Source organism: Delphinapterus leucas, chromosome 12, assembly GCF_059928025.1.
Source record: "Delphinapterus leucas isolate spDelLeu-1000000601 "Yukka" chromosome 12, BTC_Dleu_Yukka2, whole genome shotgun sequence".
NCBI classification, from domain to species: Eukaryota; Metazoa; Chordata; class Mammalia; order Artiodactyla; family Monodontidae; genus Delphinapterus; species Delphinapterus leucas.
Genome location: NC_143140.1, coordinates 28,980,952 through 28,997,469, shown reverse-complemented (window position 1 = coordinate 28,997,469; position 16,518 = coordinate 28,980,952). Strand labels below are relative to the sequence as shown.

Genomic DNA, 16,518 nt, shown 5'->3' with positions numbered 1-16,518 from the left:
ACTCTTTTGGAATTCTGGATACAGTTTGTACACAGGTTGAGTAGAAGTTCACTTTTATTGCTTAACAAATTCATATTATAAATACATTTTAGAAAGTATATTTAATCTTAGGGTGTCTTAGTTAAGGCTACTATAACATACCACAGACTTGGTGGCTTAAACAACATTTATTTCTTAACAGTTCTGGAGGCTGGAAGTCTGAGATCAGGGGGCCAGCGTGGTTGGGTTCTTGGTGAGGGCCCTCTTCTGGCTGTGTCCTCACATGCCCTTCCTTGGTTTGTGCCCTAGAAAGCAGGGCTGTTACCCCTGGGACAGTGGTCACTGAGGTAACCAGGCAACTAGGGTGAACTGTGCTGGCTGCAGAAGCCCTCCTGTACTCAGTGATGCAAAAAATGGATTTGAAAGAAATAGTTTGTCACTGTGGCATGGAAGAGAGAGCTCTTGGACTGCACAATCTGAAAGGCTACCTCCTTCCCCCAACCCTGCCTTCACTGGAACCTCCTGCCTCGTCCAGGAAAATCTTAAGCTCTTCAACCTAAATTACAATATGTATTGATATGGTGTCAATTCCAACGTACTATTGGAAAAAAAAAGAAAGAAAAAAAAAACATGAGAAAGAGAAGCAAATTTTACTGGGAAATGAAGTCTTACCTGGTGGACCCATGGAGCCTGAGTCCTTTGGTCCTTCTGTGTATTCAGCGTATTGTATTGAATTATGGAGCTTGATGTTTTTGGTGTCTTTCACTAAAAATTAATATTCTTGAGGGTAGAGTCTATTGTTCCAACGTAAAACATAGTACCTATGGCTTTGAAGGCCTTTTGTACGTTGGAGAGGGTGTGAATGCTTTAGATAATAGCATTTGTCATGATTTGGAAAATGACTGCCTTCAAAGTATCTCTAAATTAAGGTAAAGTGATATCAGCTAGGATTTCACCTAGTTTGTAGCTCCATATTTCAGAGAACTGTTTAACTCTCTTCTGAGAACAGTTCTTACCCATTTCCTTGCCTGAAAGAATGAAAACCCTCAGACTTCTTCACTTGTCCTCTCCCTCACCCTTTCTACCCTCTTTTCTCTTCCGCTAAGAAGTCATAAAGAGCTCACTATAATAATTTTCTTAGTCCTTTGGTGAAATCACTCTGTTGTAGATCTAGCTCTGCTTAAATCAAGTGATGCTTGTTCCCTGAAACGTGGGAACAATGTTCAGCCTTTATTTCTTTTTAGCACAGCCAGTCAGCACCTTTATGAAGTACAAAGATAGTAGATATAAGATAGATCTTTTGCATCTTATATGTCCTATATGTCAGGTGTAATTCCTAATTTTTTTCATAGCTGTGACTAACTTAGTGCTTTGAAAATATTTTTCATTGGTCGTAACATTTGACAGAATGAGAAAATGTATAATTCAAACTTTTAAGATAGAAGAACCTAGAGGATATGACCACTGGGTTCGCTTTTTCCTAAATGGATTTCTACCTAGCAAATTTTGTGAGGGAGGAGGAATAGCAAGAGTTAATACCTGTACTGTTTATGGAGAGCAGCCTTTTTCCTTCTCTTACTGATATTATATCCTTTATGAGATCAAACATAGGAAAGAAAGATGCTTGATATTGTCTCCTTTGGCTGGAGTATTGGTAGCAAGGTTTGGAAACACTTGTTACCTGGTTCTATACACACAGCATGTATATCTTTTAAAGTTAGAAATTAAGAAGGCTTTAAGCATTACATTCTTACCTTGGCATCTTTTATCCTTGGCAAAGGCCTACTGTGCTACTAGACATTTTACATTTTAAATTTTCACAAATCATAGTAGAGTATCATTGATTTCCTACATGTATTTTTAAAAAATTGACTGTGAAAAGTTTATTTCCGTAGAATAATAGCCACTCAAAACTAAACCCCATTCTTAATTCTTTAAAATAAATTGTAACTGGAGGAAAAAAATTGAGTCTTAGAGGGTAGGAGTTTTGTCTCTTGGGTCTAACAGTTTGCAAATGCAGAATAGCAAACTTTTATGAGGAAAAAATCTTTAATGTAAAATGTGTTTCTTGATCCCATAGGATTCTGGTAAATCAGCCATACTTCTAGGCCCTCTATTACCTTCCCTATTCTTAGAACAACCGTTGTGAACTGATTGATGGAAATAGAATCTGGATGTATGGGATTAATCACAGTCTTTCTGTCTTGTTTAAGGCTCTTTAGATAGCGTTTCTGTGGTCATTACTTTTGAGCTAGATGTTTTTAATTTGTTTACTCATTATTCATAATTGTTTACTGTGTAGCATCCTGTCTTTTGACATAGCAGATATTTTATTATAGGATTAGTCATCCACAGATGAGCCTAAATCTACTGTTAGTTAAAGAGGATTCAGGGAGAGAAAAGGTAAATTTGGAATCATATTTGCTTCAACAGTGATCTTTTATATATCTGATTTGGTAAACATGGTTTATTACTTTATATTATAGATGTATTGTGTATATGTATAATTTATATTTGTTATATGTCACATATATATTACACATTTATTTATTGAAGTATCATCTCCCCAGAGGACTCTTGAAATTATCACACTTGACCCTTTATCTTCCTAAGTGAACAAGGGACTGTTCTATCTAAGTAAAACTTAATGTTTTAATCTGGAGATCTTTTTTTTGATAATATTAAGACCAAGTTCTGAATTCTGCTGGGGGGCAGTGAGCTTGGCAGAGAGGGACAGTTAGTATTTTTTATTTTTTTAAATTTTATTTATTTTTCAAAAAAATTTTATTTATTTTCGGCTGCGTCAGGTCCTTGTTGCGGCAGCAGGATCTTTCGTTGCAGTGTGCAGGCTTCTCTCTAGTTACAGCATGCGGGCTCGATAGCACTGTGGGCTCAGTAGTTGAGATGTGCGGCCTTAGTTGCCCGCACCATGTGAGATCTTAGTTCCCTGCATTGCAAGGCGGATTCTTAACCACTGGACCACCAGGGAAGTTCTAGTATTTTTTAAATAAGACCACTGTCATTTCCTTCTTCAGTAATAACTATTTTATTCTAATAAAATTAGGAAGAGAATGGTGGATTCCATACATTAAGTTTACTTATTTAGTTTTTTAATGTGAGAGAGGCTATGAAGTGTATTTTTTATAACAGGAAGTTCACCTGTTCAAGGTTACTGTGTGCCTACTGTGTGGCACTTGCCTGTGAGTTCCAGGTGGGGATAGAGGTATTGACTCTGAGGACCCCTAACAGTTTAGAGAATTTGAAGCATTAACTGGGTAGTTAGCCTTTCTATTTTCCCTACTCTTTTACTTAAGACACTTTTCATAGATTGTATTAGTTTTCATATCTTTTCTAGATAGCATATTTCTTTGAGATGCATGCTCACTACCATGATCCTGTTTGTTACTAAACTAAACTTTAACTTTTCTCATAAAATGGGGTTAATATTAATATCATTAATATGAATTATAACACACCTCATAGAGTTACTGTAAAGATTAAATTAATTGAAGTCCAGTCTCTGGTACACATAACTTAATAAATATTAGCTGTTAGTATGATCATTATTATAATTTATTTTACAAATGCTTATGGAATATCTTACTAATTACCTGGAACAATGATAAGCAATGTGAGGGGTATAGAAGAAATACTAAATGTTGTTTTTCCACAAGAAGTTATAATATAATGTAGATGTGATAAAACAAACACATGAAACAGCAGTGAACTATGTATGTCAATATATAAATAAGGACCAAACTGTGTGGCACAGGTTGTTGATGCTGCAGAAGAATTTGGAGCAATGATAAATCAGTGAGGGTGGGGCAATCAAGGTAAGCTTCGTGCAGGAGATGGCACTGAAGCTGTGTCTGGAAAAATGGGTAGTATTGGAAAAAGATAGAAGGGTATTTCAGGTGGAGATGACTGGCACATTCACAAGAGAGTAAAGAGGCAGAATTGGTGAAAGCAGAGGCCTCCAATTGCTGAGTGATAAGGCAATCAGAGAATAAAATCTAAGTCCTTGTCTTCGATTTTAAGCACCTTAATAGCAAAGTTTTATATTGAAGCTTTTTCAGCTCTTCCCTTTTATACATCTAACTATATAAACTTGTTGCCACCATGTTCCCATATGAATGATGACATGTCACTTTCTCTGAGGAAAGACACTGTATGCATCAAGTCTTCCTGCACTTTTATTTCTGCATGAGAACTTCTTGTCAATTTAATTCATTGCATTTGTTTGTTATTGCAATCAGCATCAATTTCTCTTCTTTATTCCTGCCTCCTTTTTTTGTTAGAGCATGATGGCTGTTTCCTCATTTATTTCTGCAAAACACCCTTTTGGGGAAGAGCAGTGAGAAGGAAGAGTTATGAAATATTAATTAAAAGAGAAGAAAAGTTACACTAAAATATTAAATATTCCTATAAAGGAATTATAAATAATGTTATTTCTAATATATTAACTCTGTCTCATAAAGAGTCCTTGTGTCAGTGGATTCTTCTCCTTTCACAGTGCCCCTAGCACCCAACAACTCTCCCCTCCCTGCCTTAAGAGAGATGTGTGAAGAATCCGTAGCTTGAAGTGAACTATCCTGTTTGTGGTCAGTTTACGCTTGGTCCATTAGAAATTTCATTTCAAGCTGTATTATATGTATGGGTTTGTTTTTATAATAGTGTTTTTCATAGCCTGGAATGGTTATAATTGAAAGTACTGTGCTCTTCATAGTTATGAGTAACTACATCATTTGAGTTTCACTTTGATTGTCAGATTGCTTTTAAACTATGGTTAAAACTTCCAATAAATACAAATTTGGTAGATACTTTATAAGCAACACTGGTAGGTAGTTTATAAACAATATTATATGTACTCTAAGAAGAAAATGAAGCAAAGTATTTTGGATGATTTTAGTTACGGCAGTAGCACATAAATAGAATCTAGTTTGCCATTTCTCTTCAGTATGTCTTCACTTTAGACTGCCATACTTAATCTTTTGAGTACCTCTCTAATGAGTGACGAACTTGAAATTTTAAGTACTTACAGAATAGTTAATTTCCTCAGTAAGCTGTATGCCTTTAGATTTTACTTTTATTTGTGTCTTGTACACATATGGAGTTATTTCACTTTATTTTAAGCTACCTTGATTTTGTCTTACTAAATTATATTTTACCTTATAAAATAGTTGAAATGCGCTTGCCATTTTCAGGTATTGTAGTAGAATTCTACTTAAAAACAGTAGTAGTTGGGGCTTTCCTGGTGGCGCAGTGGTTGAGAGTCCGCCTGCCAGTGCAGGGGACACGGGTTCATGCCCCAGTCCGGGAAGATCCCACATGCCGCGGAGCAGCTGGGCCCATGAGCCATGGCCGCTGAGCCTGCGCGTCCAGAGCCTGTGCTCCGCGACGGGAGAGGCCACAACAGTGAGAGGCCCGCGTACCGCAAAAAAAAAAAACAGTAGTAGTTGAAAGTGTTTTTTTAGCTTTCAATTTGCTGCTTGGAACCATTTAAATTACAGAGTCATATTAATATGCCCTTCTTACATGCCATCTAACAGGAAGTCTGTCAGTGCTGCTGCTCATATATAGTAGCATTTCTTTGTAGCCATCTCTAGATTTCTTACATATAATAGATAAATCCACAGTGTCTTTTCCTTTTCATTAGCTGTGCGTTTTTTTCTGATGGTAAAGATTGTTATTCTTATAAACACTGTACCTTGTAAAATAAAATGTAAAGACATCTCCACTTCCTTGTAAAGTTAATCTGATCTCAGAGGCAACACATTGCTTTACCTTATAGAACCACCAAAAGCAGACTTACTATTCCTCTCCCTCCCCCCAAAAAGGGCATCTCAGTGCATTCATGACATACTTGATGTTCACATCGATTCGATTCGAAGACTTGCCTCATGCTGCTTGCCTGGTGCCGCCGCCTTGCTCTTCTTAATTAAGGAAAAAAGTCATGAGAACAACTTTTATGTTTTTGGAGACAAGGAGTATTTGTGGATTAAATCTCTGTTGGCCAGTTAACTGAAGTCTTATTCTTGGCATCTCTTATGTTGTTCTCCTGACTTCTCCTTCCTCCTCTGCTCTCCCATTTTTCCCAATCTAATCGCAGTAATTCACATATCAAATCACACTCCTGATGCAGAAATTCTAGTCTTAGAAAGAGGCTATTTTAAAATTAAAATTGTTTCGAGTATCACTTGCTAGAAAGTGAAAGGAGGCTCTGAACTTGTGACTTCTATAATAATAACCAGACATCAGGAAATGAAGTGGAATATTGGTTTGATCTTAGAAATAAATTAACTTGGGCCCTACTAGTCATAATCAGAACATTTACAAGACAATATTTGTTGACAATTATGCCACAAGTGCTTTCAGATGTATTAGTCCTAGCTAAGGATGTAATACGGCAACATTTAAAAATTTTGCATGAATACCTCAGGTTTATTTTTCTAAAACTAGACGGAAGAAGAATTTTTGGAAGCTGTTAAGCTCTTCCTTTTTCCTGTTATGCCTCATCTGTCATCTCATTTATAGAAATCCTATTTTAAATTTCCCAAGACCAGGTAAGCTATCTGTTTGGATCATGCTAGAACTTCAGCTGTCAGTTTTGGTTGTGCATATCAAAATATTTTATGGCAAACTCACCTACATATAAATTTACTTAATATCCATTTATTTTAATATCTGCCTTATATTTCTCAGTGTTTTAATATCAGTGGTTAGTTCTTCCTTAGGGAGGTATGTGTTGTTTTTTGTTTGTTTTGTTCTTTTTCTCCTGTGTGTTTTTTTTTTTCCTGTATTTTTTTACTTACCAAGCAACCATTGATCACTCACCTTGTGTCAGGCACTGTACTAGAGGCTTGGGATTATAATATAAAATGTTATAAGATTACACTTCACGGCATTTGATAAGAGAGTCTTGAAAACTTTTATCAGTGGTTCCAGTGTTGGGTCATATTTTGAGGGCATGCGCCTAAAGGAAGTCCCTGAAGACCAGTGTGTGGGTTTTCACTTAACATGCAAGCCTCTACTTTCAGGGTTTAAAAGTCTTTAGTAGTCAGAAGATTACTACAGTACATAATTCCCATGGGTCTGTTATAGAATTTGCCAGTTTGTCTCCGTTTCTTGTAGTTTAACTACTTCAAACCTGCTGCTGCTTTAAGACTATGAGTTCCCGAGGCAGGGATCATCTTTATGTCTCTGATACCTGGCCTAGAGTCTGGCATATACTCTAAATAATTGATGTATAATAAATGATTCAATTTCATAAAGAGAAAGAAGATGAGGAAGAGCCAAGATCGAATAGAGGATTGAGCTAATTTTCCTCCCTTGTTGACTTTCTTTTTTTCCCCCTGTTGCTCCTTTTAAAGAAGTAGGCCATGTTGGCTGAAGTTGTCCGCACACCTGAAGAGGTTGGCCAGAGCTTTGCAAGCCCCACACTGATTTTATCACTCAGCATTGATCATGTTGTGGGGAGTAATTATCCTTAACCAAACATCTTAATTATTAAGAAGTGAGATTTAAGAACAAAGAGCCAGAGGAAGAGAAGTTTGATTCTCAATTCGACCTCTTACAAGCTGTGTGTCCTCAGGCAAATTAGTAATTTCTGTTAGCCTCCAAATCTATTAAATGGGAATAATAATGGTACCTAACACATGGGATTCTTTGACAAGATTAAATGACAATCCTAAATTCCTAACACTAAAGGAGTATTCAAATTAAAATTAATACCAGAGAGAAAGCCGATATAATGTAGAATTAAGCTTAGCACAGGGCCTTGCACACTGAAGGTCTCAGTAAGTAACAACTATAATTATTATGGTTTTCGTGGCTTTGTAACCATCAGCGCTAATTTATAGTAATACAGTCGACCCTTGAACAGCACAGGTTTGAACTGCTCAGATCCACTTATATGTGGCTTTTTGACTTCACTGAGGGTCAGTGCCCCTAATCTCTGTATTGTTCAAGGGTCAACTGTATAGCATTACATATAGATGTGTATGTACACACATATGCATTAAATACACACATATATGTACATACTCAGGTCTCTATTTGTAGCAACTCATTTCTAACTACTCAGAAAGTTATTTAGCCCTTAGAAGATTGTTTTGTGACTGTGTGATCGAAGGAAAAGGGTTAGGTTATCTTGAGGGATATTTCATCCGGAGCTTGGAAAATTAGGTCTTCCACAGTAGTACATGCTTTTCTAGCATCCAGATAACTCCTCTCTGCTAATTTTGTCAGTCAGTCTCTATCCTCTCCTCTGACTATCTGCCTCTTTTTCTCCCTCTTTTCTTACATGTAGACATGCATTGACTATATACATTCTGACAGATTTATACTTTTTAACTCTCTCATCTGTCATTAACATTAAATTTCAATATTTCATACAAGGCAATTCATTTTTTCTTCTTTTTAAGACATCCTGTATTTTGGAAATATGCTTTGGTCATTCAGTGTATTCAACTGATTTAGACTGAACAAATGTTAGTTAAGTACATACATTATTTTATTTAATCCTCAAATCATTTCTGTGGAGTTAAGTCATAACCGTTTGCCCAACAAAATAATGAGGCTACAGAGGAGTTAAATGAGTTGCCTGAAGTTACACAGGAAACAAGCACCACAGTTGGGAATCAGACATACAGTGTGATTTCCAGCCACCCTTTCCACAGCACCATAACAGCCTGAACAAAAAGGACCTAGAAATCTTCATCTATGAGTCAACTATCTCAGGGTAGATTACTTCCACAAATCTTATCCATTCTGTAGTGATTTTTAGTTGACTCAACTTCAGAATGACCGTTCCTGCCCTTGTAACCCTCCTTGTTAACTGGCAGAGTGGGAGAAAATAAAAGATTACAGGTCTTTGAGAAGAGAAAGAATAAGTGTTGAAGTTGGGAAGGTATCAAGTAAGTGGAAGGCTGGATAGTTTTAGCAAGGGAATGAGAAGGAAAGCTAAGGATGTATGTATAGAAATACAGATGAATTGAAAGATGGAGAAACTTGTACCTCAAGACTGGATCTTCTCCACTCAATGAGAAATAAAAGTGGTTTTTGGAGTGAGAAGAGAAAGGGATGGTTTGGGGAGATTTAGAGAAAGGAGGAGGTCTGGAACAGTCTCTGTGGGATTCAAGAAGAGAAAAATGTTTGAAGTTGTTGAGAGACTTGTGTCTTAGGAATGGATATTTTTGGGGCTTTCTAAAACATAGAACGTACCTTTTAGACCTTTTTTTAAAATTTTTTATTTTATTTATTTATTTTTGGCTGTGTTGGGTCTTCATTGCTGCACGTGGGCCCTCTCTAGCTGCGGCGAGCGGGGGCCACTCTTAGTTGCGGTGCGCGGGCTTCTCATTGTGGTGGCTTCTCTTGTTGCGGAACATGGGCTTTAGGTGCACGGGCTTCAGTAGTTGTGGCATGCAGGCTCAGTAGTTGTGGCTCGTGGTCTCTAGAGCACAGGCTCAGTAGTTGTGGCGCACGGGCTTAGTTGCTTCGTGGCATGTGGGATCTTCCCGGACCAGGGATCAAACCTGTGTCCCCTGCACTGGCAGGCAGATTCTTATACACTGCACCACCAGGGAAGCCCTAAACCATTTTTAAGTGTACAAATCCGTGACCTTAAGTACATTCCCAGTGTTGTGCAACCATAACTACTGTCAATTTCCAGAATTTTTTCATCATTTCAAACAGAAACTGTACCCATTAAACAATAACTCCCTGTTCCTGTCTCACCTTGGTCTCTGGTAACCGCTGTTCTACTTTCTGTCTTTTTGAATTTGACTTTGCTACATACCTCATATAAGTGGAATATATAATAGCTGTCCTTTTGTGACTGGCTTATTTCACTTAGCATAATGTTTTCAGAGTTCATCCATGTTGCAGCATGTCAGCATTCCATTCCTTTTTAAGACTGAATAATATTCCATAAACAAGATATATACCACATTATGTTTTTCAATTGTTGATGGGCATATGGATTGTTTCTACCTTTTGGCTATTGTGAATAATGCTGCTATGACATTGGTGACAAGGAATGGGTTTTAAAACTACATCTTAAAAAAACCGTATGAAATAACTATGTGCTTATACTTCCACACTGCTTAATTCTTTCTGAAAGCCTGGTTAATTTATTTGAGGAAAAAGATAACATTGTTTGACTACCCCTCATGGATTTGCTGAGCATATTCTAAGGTTGTAATGACCATAACCCACTTCAAGAATTCACATCAGTCACTTAATAGAGTGGAAAAAATGAATGGAAAAGTATTGTGATTATTAGATAACCTCCATCTTGTGTTTTGGAAATAATTGAATTAGTTTCACTGTAAGGACGTGAGGGCGTGAGGGTCTTTCAGTCATTTATAGTGGTCCTAGACAGCTTGGTAACATTTACTTTATATTCACGGCTTTAAGAAATGTTAAAATTATCATGCTTTATAGCATTGCCAGCACTATCCGGTGATGTCTTTCTTATGGATATCTCATGATTTCCTATTGTCAGCCCAGCATATGAGATTCTGGAACTTCGTCTTGAATATACTTAGACTAGATTATAGCTGTCACATTACTGAGGTTCAGCTGTCTCATGCATTATGTTAACTTTTGTTAATTGATCAAGGCATATGTCAAGGGTAAATATAATGATTTATAAGCAAAATAATTGATGTGCAATATGGTATTCTGGTCATTTTTAAATTTGAAGTAATTAAAAACAATTCTGCTACTATATCATTAGTTATCAGTGTGTTTTGAACAGATATCAAAATAAAGAATAAAATGAATTGTTACAGTTCAAATTCTTTTACATGAGCTATTCAGCTAGGTAAGAATTTCCTTCAAGGGCTTTGCTAACTAAACCAGTCAGTAAGTTACTCTGTTTGAACAAAAGAATATGCTGATTGAATTAAGGCAGGAATTGTCTGTTAACTCAAAATAGGCTCATTCATGTTTATAAGTAGAGTCATGAAAATGATAAAGCATTAACTACAGCAAGTCCTCTACATACGAACGAGTTCCGTTCCGAGAGTGCATTTTAAGTCCAATTTGTTCGTTAAGCCCAACAAAGTTAGCCTAGGTACCCAACTAACACAGTTGGCTATATAGTTCTGTACTGTAATAGGTTTATAATACTTTTCACCCGAATAATACATAAAAAACGACCAAACACAAAAAAATAAAGAAAACATTTTAAATCTTACAGTACAGTACCTTGAAAAGTACAGTAGTCCAGTACAACAGCTGACATCCAGGGGCTGGCATCGAGTGAACAGGCAAGAAGAGTTACCGACTGGAGGAGGGAGAGGAGGTGGGAGATGGTAGAGCTGAGGGATCGTCAGCAATAGGAGACAGAGGGCAAGCTGCAATTTCACTCACGCCTGACTTGATGGAATGCACATTCACATCTTTGAAAGTTTGCAACTTGAAGGTTCCTATGTAGGGGACTTAACCGTACTTTAAAAAATAAAGATAGCTAATATGTACCTAGCAATGAAAAAATACTAATTCAATACCTACCAAAATCTGTATTTTTAAAAAAGGGATGCATATATAATATTTACTAGAGGAGTATTCAAATTAAAATTAATAGTAAAGAGAAGATCAATATAATGTATATTCTATCAGTGAGACACTTAGGCAGTTCTCTGTAGTTTTGGCAGTTCATGTGTCAGCAGTTTGTGGAGAGTTCTATGAAGCTGAAATTCAGATTTGAAGTAATTCTTTTCAGTGTGGAATATAACAGTCTCAGTCATTCTGGGGTCTGTGATTTAAAAAAACATTTCTCTCTTTGATTGATCATAGCTATTATTTAAATAGCTGGTAACGTGACATGGTGCTATAATTTAGACAGAAAAAAATGGAATTGTGAATTATATCCACTCAGCTTAAATTTCCCTGTTTCTTGTCTCCACAGTATCTTTTGTACTTTTTCTGCAGAAATGGCCCCATAGCATAATGTTCCTACATTTTCCCAGGGGAAAAGGAGGATGTCACAGAGTCTTGTCTGAAGTATACAAGGGGAACTTGTACAACAAAAATATAGGGAAAAAATAAAATAAGTTTCAGAATTTCCCAATACAGGAAATGAAAGTTTTATTCATTTATTTTATTTATTAATCTTTTAACAAATATGCTTTACATATACATCTTGGAGTCAATGAGGTGAAAATTTATGGATATGATGATGATTCACGTAATTTCAGATGTTTAGATTTGAGGCTAATCCCTACATAAATCATTCTCCCCTCTCTTCTTTTGTAGGTTAAAAGTAAGCTATAGAATAATTCTTATGACCAGTAGATAATAAACCAGGTGGGGAGCTATATGTGTTTGATGATTTCCCTGTCAAAAACCACTTTTCAGACTTTTTGCTTCATGTTTACACAGGCAGGTCTTAAAATAATAAACCAACTCTCCATTTAGAATGGTCAGGGTGGGTTGATTTAGAATTATTTGTAGGCCCAGTTTGTGATATGGCCTGTGAACATTTGTACTTTCCTTTTTTAATATATTTAGCAAAACTTTGAAGATGAAGTTTGTACATTATTTTTTACAGCTTTATTGGGAAGTATTTGATATATGATAACCTGCACTTAGTTAAAGTGTGCAATTTGATTTTTAAGTGTGAAATCACCACTCCCGGAATAAGATGATGACTGTGTCCATCAGCCGCCCCCCACCCCCCACCCCAAATTCCCTCCTGCTCCTTGTTAATCCCTCCCTCCCTCTCTCCTCCCACACCCTTCACTCCCTTTTCTGGCAACCACCGCTTTGGGGTATTCATTTTCTAGAATCTTATGTAGATGGAAACATACACTGTATGTGTCTGTGGTGGTCTTCCCCCGCCCCCCCTTCTTTCAACATTAGATTCATCCATGTTGTTACATGTATCAGTAGTTCATTTCTTTTTATTGCTGAGCAGCCTGTTGTTGTATAGATATATCGCAATTTACTTATCCGTTCACCTGTGTATGGATGGACATTTGAGATGTCTTCAATCTTTGGCTATTATAAATAAAGCTGCTGTGAGACTTGGAAACAAGTCTTCTCGTAGACATATGCTTTCATTTGTCTTGAAATGGGACTGGCCATTTTTTTCTCCAAAGGATCAGATAGTAAATATGTTAGTCTTTATTGGCTCCAGGTGGTAGGCTGGGGTAGTGGTAGGACTTCATTTGTTTCCCTTCTCTCAGGTACCATCTTATCTTGGCTGGGACTGGAAAATTTGTCTATACATTTTTAATGCACTTATGTTCCTTTTTTTGTTTTTTTTAATTTTACTGCCTTCCTATTTAAAACCATTATGCCCAGATATGTGAGTTCCGTGTTTTCATATTATATTTATGCCATAGAATTTGTAGCTCTAGGACTAAGAAGAGGATGAGTGACTTGTGGATTCCCTAGAAGCTCATCTCTTAAAATACTCATCTATTTTTACAGGAATATTAAAATATGTTAATATACCAATTAATATTGTATCCCTCATTTAGGAGTCACCCTTACTCTCTCACTGATTGCTTATGTTGGTTTTTTCCTTTGGACTTTTTATATTAAGACCTTTTATAGTATGAAGTATACATACAGAAAAGTACATAAAACATAAATGTACAGCTTACTGAAATTTCATGGAACCAACATACATTTAACTACTACTCAGAACAAAAAAAAATCATATTGCCAGCACCCTAGATGCCTCCAGCATGCTATTTCTCATTCACAAATTTCTCTCTCCCACCAAAGATAGCCATTATCTGTAAGTTTGTGATTTTTACTTCCTTGCTCTTTTTTATACTTTTATTACTTAGGTATGCAATTCTAAACACTAGGGTTTGGTTTTGCCGGGTTTTGAACCTTACATAAATTCAACCCTATTATCTTTTATATTTGGCTTCATGTCTCCTTTACACAATCTTAATATAATCTGGGACGGTACCTCACTTTCACTTTTCATGATCTTGACAATTTTTTTTTTTTTTTTGCGGTACGCGGGCCTCGCACTGTTGTGGCCTCTCCCGTTGTGGAGCACAGGCTCTGGACGCGCAGGCTCAGCGGCCATGGCTCACGGGCCCAGCCGGTCCGCGGCATGTGGGATCTTCCCGGACCGGGGCACGAACCCGTGTCCCCTGCATCGGCAGGCGGACTCTCAACCACTGCGACACCAGGGAAGCCCGATCTTGACACTTTTTGAAGTTATTATATAGAACGCCCCTTAGTGTGATCTTTTGGGGGGGGTGTATTTTTAGGAAGGCACACCACGAAAGCAACAGTGTGCTCTTCTAGGTGCATTATGTCGGGGGTGGGAGCTCATGTTGGTAATTTTGATTATTTGGTTAAGTGAGTCTGCTGGATTTTAAAGTTGCTATGTTTATGATTAGTAAGTGTTTTCTGGGTTGAAATTTTGAGACTAGGCAGATGTCAGGTTTCTCATCCTACCTTCCTCTTGTAGTTTTAGTATTTTTCAATGGTTTTTGCCTGCAACAATCGTTACTGTGGTGTTTTTCAATTTCAATTCGGCAAATATTTCAAATATGGTGAATTTCAATTTCCTTCATTCTTTTTTTTTTGGTACATGGAAATAATTTTATTTTCATACTGTAGCACAGGAGACATACAATCAATATTTTTTCCTAGCGTGTGCAATATATAAATTATTCACATTAAAAAATTTAAGAACAGAAAGCCTCGTATGCAGGAGGTATTTAAAAATGTATACCTAATTTTGAATTGGTGTTTTTGACAGTATACACTATTAGCTTTATAAATCTGAATGAAAATGACAATACACATTTGAACAAGTACACATAGGGGTCCACTCCAGATACTTAATTCAGTATATGGATAACTCGCTCTTCACTTTGGTCGCTGGGATTCCAGATGCTGAGGCATATGTGAATCTGAAAGATACTTCCAGAAGTATATTTATTACACTGGCATTTTAAAGATTTCTCTTTCTTCTACTCTCCTTTATAACGAGGGGTCCTTTTCTCTTTAAAAGCAAGAAGACCTTCAAGTCTGTCTTTCGTTGGAATAGTCTGAGCATAACAAGCTTCTTCTATGGCTAATCCTGTTACTAAATCGACCTCCATCCCTTGCTTAATTGCTAATTTTGCCACTCTCATTGCAACAGGTCCCTGAGGTAAAAACTCTTGCTAGGTCCAAGGCCTTTCTATAGGCAGCATCCCCCTCCTGGTTCTGTTCCAGAACATGGCTGATCAAGCCCACTGCTTTGGCTGCTTGGCCATCGAGCACACGTGCAGAGAAGATGAGCTCTTTGGCCAGGGACATCCCAATGGCACGTGGCAGTCGCTGCATGCCCTCTCCACCAGGAATAATTGCCAACTTTGTTTCAACCAGGCCCATTTTTGCAGAAGAAGCTGCTACTCTTGTATCACATGCTAAAGCCAGTTCAAGTCCACCACCTAAAGCGAGTCCATCTATTGCTGCAGTGGTTGGCACTGGAAGATTAGCGATTTCATTAATCACTGCTCTTATTTTGGAGACAAAAGGACCAACTTCACTGGAATTCATTTTGACTCTTTCCTTAAGGTCAGCACCAGCACAGAATATCCCTGGGACTTCACTTCTTACTATTATGGTCCGTACTTTCTTATCAGATTTTAAAGCATCCACAGCTTTTGAAAGCATTTTTATAAGATTTGTACTCAATGAATTTTTGGCATAAGCTCTGTTTATTCCAAGCACCACAGTTCCTCGGTTCTCCTCCTCCAGATACCGCACCCGCAGCTCGTCCTCCGTCTTCACCTCAGAGCTGTAGCCCCTCCGCCAGGCCGCACCCCCGGCCGTGGGTGTCCAGCCCTGAGCCCAGGTTGCCGGGTCGACCCGCGGGACCGTCCAGGAGCCGGACAGCCTCCACCCAGGGCCGAGCCGCGCACAGCAAGCGGCCACCAAGCGAGCGCGGCCGGCCTGCAAGATACCCAAGGCCCCGGGTGCTGCTGCGGCCGCCGCCGCCATGTTGATTGTTTCTCCTTCATTCTTTTTCAGTGCATTAATAGGGATTGAAATGGAAAGAACCACTGTCCCCTCTTCCTCATATACTTATTTATATTATTAAGGATTTAGGAATATTTTACTCCATGGGTTATAATCCAGCACTATGATTTTATTTTACTGTTTTGGCTTCGGTCCTTGGGAACGCCTTCAGTTCAACATCTGTGTCTTTTTGGCATGCTCTCATCACTTTTCCATATCTCCTTACTTCCCAGTACCACAAGATGTTCCAGGCTCTTCTTATACTTTTCCCCCCTCAGTCCAGAAATCAGCCCTTTCTCCAAAGAGCCCAGGTGTTTTCGTTTTTTGGGTTTTTTTTTTGCGGTACGCGGGCCTCTCACTGCTGTGGCCTCTCCCGTTGCGGATGGCCTCTCCTGTTGCAGAGCACAGGCTCCGGACGCGCAGGCTCAGCGGCCATGGCTCACAGGCCCAGCCGCTCCGCGGCATGTGGGATCTTCCCGGACCGGGGCACGAACCCGCGTCCCCTGCATCGGCAGGCGGACTCTCAACCACTGCGCCACCAGGGAAGCC

At 38.1% G+C, this 16,518-nt stretch overlaps 1 protein-coding gene and 1 pseudogene across 9 annotated transcripts in view; one reads left to right on the top strand and one right to left on the bottom strand.

The window, feature by feature from the left end:
• Window positions 1–16,518, top strand: part of RNGTT (RNA guanylyltransferase and 5'-phosphatase) — a 220,065-nt gene that overhangs the window by 146,655 nt on the left and 56,892 nt on the right. For 2 of the 9 annotated variants that reach the window (XM_089921851.1, XM_089921853.1), the window contains one exon: window positions 1–15,410. This exon is cut by the window's left edge and continues 17,738 nt beyond it. The exons of the other annotated variants lie outside the window; for them this stretch is intronic. The gene's annotated coding sequence lies outside the window, so the exon portion shown is untranslated. Of the gene's footprint in view, window positions 15,411–16,518 lie in introns of those variants that run through there. 9 annotated transcript variants of the gene reach the window in all.
• Window positions 14,690–16,518, bottom strand: LOC111163642 (methylglutaconyl-CoA hydratase, mitochondrial pseudogene; annotated as a pseudogene).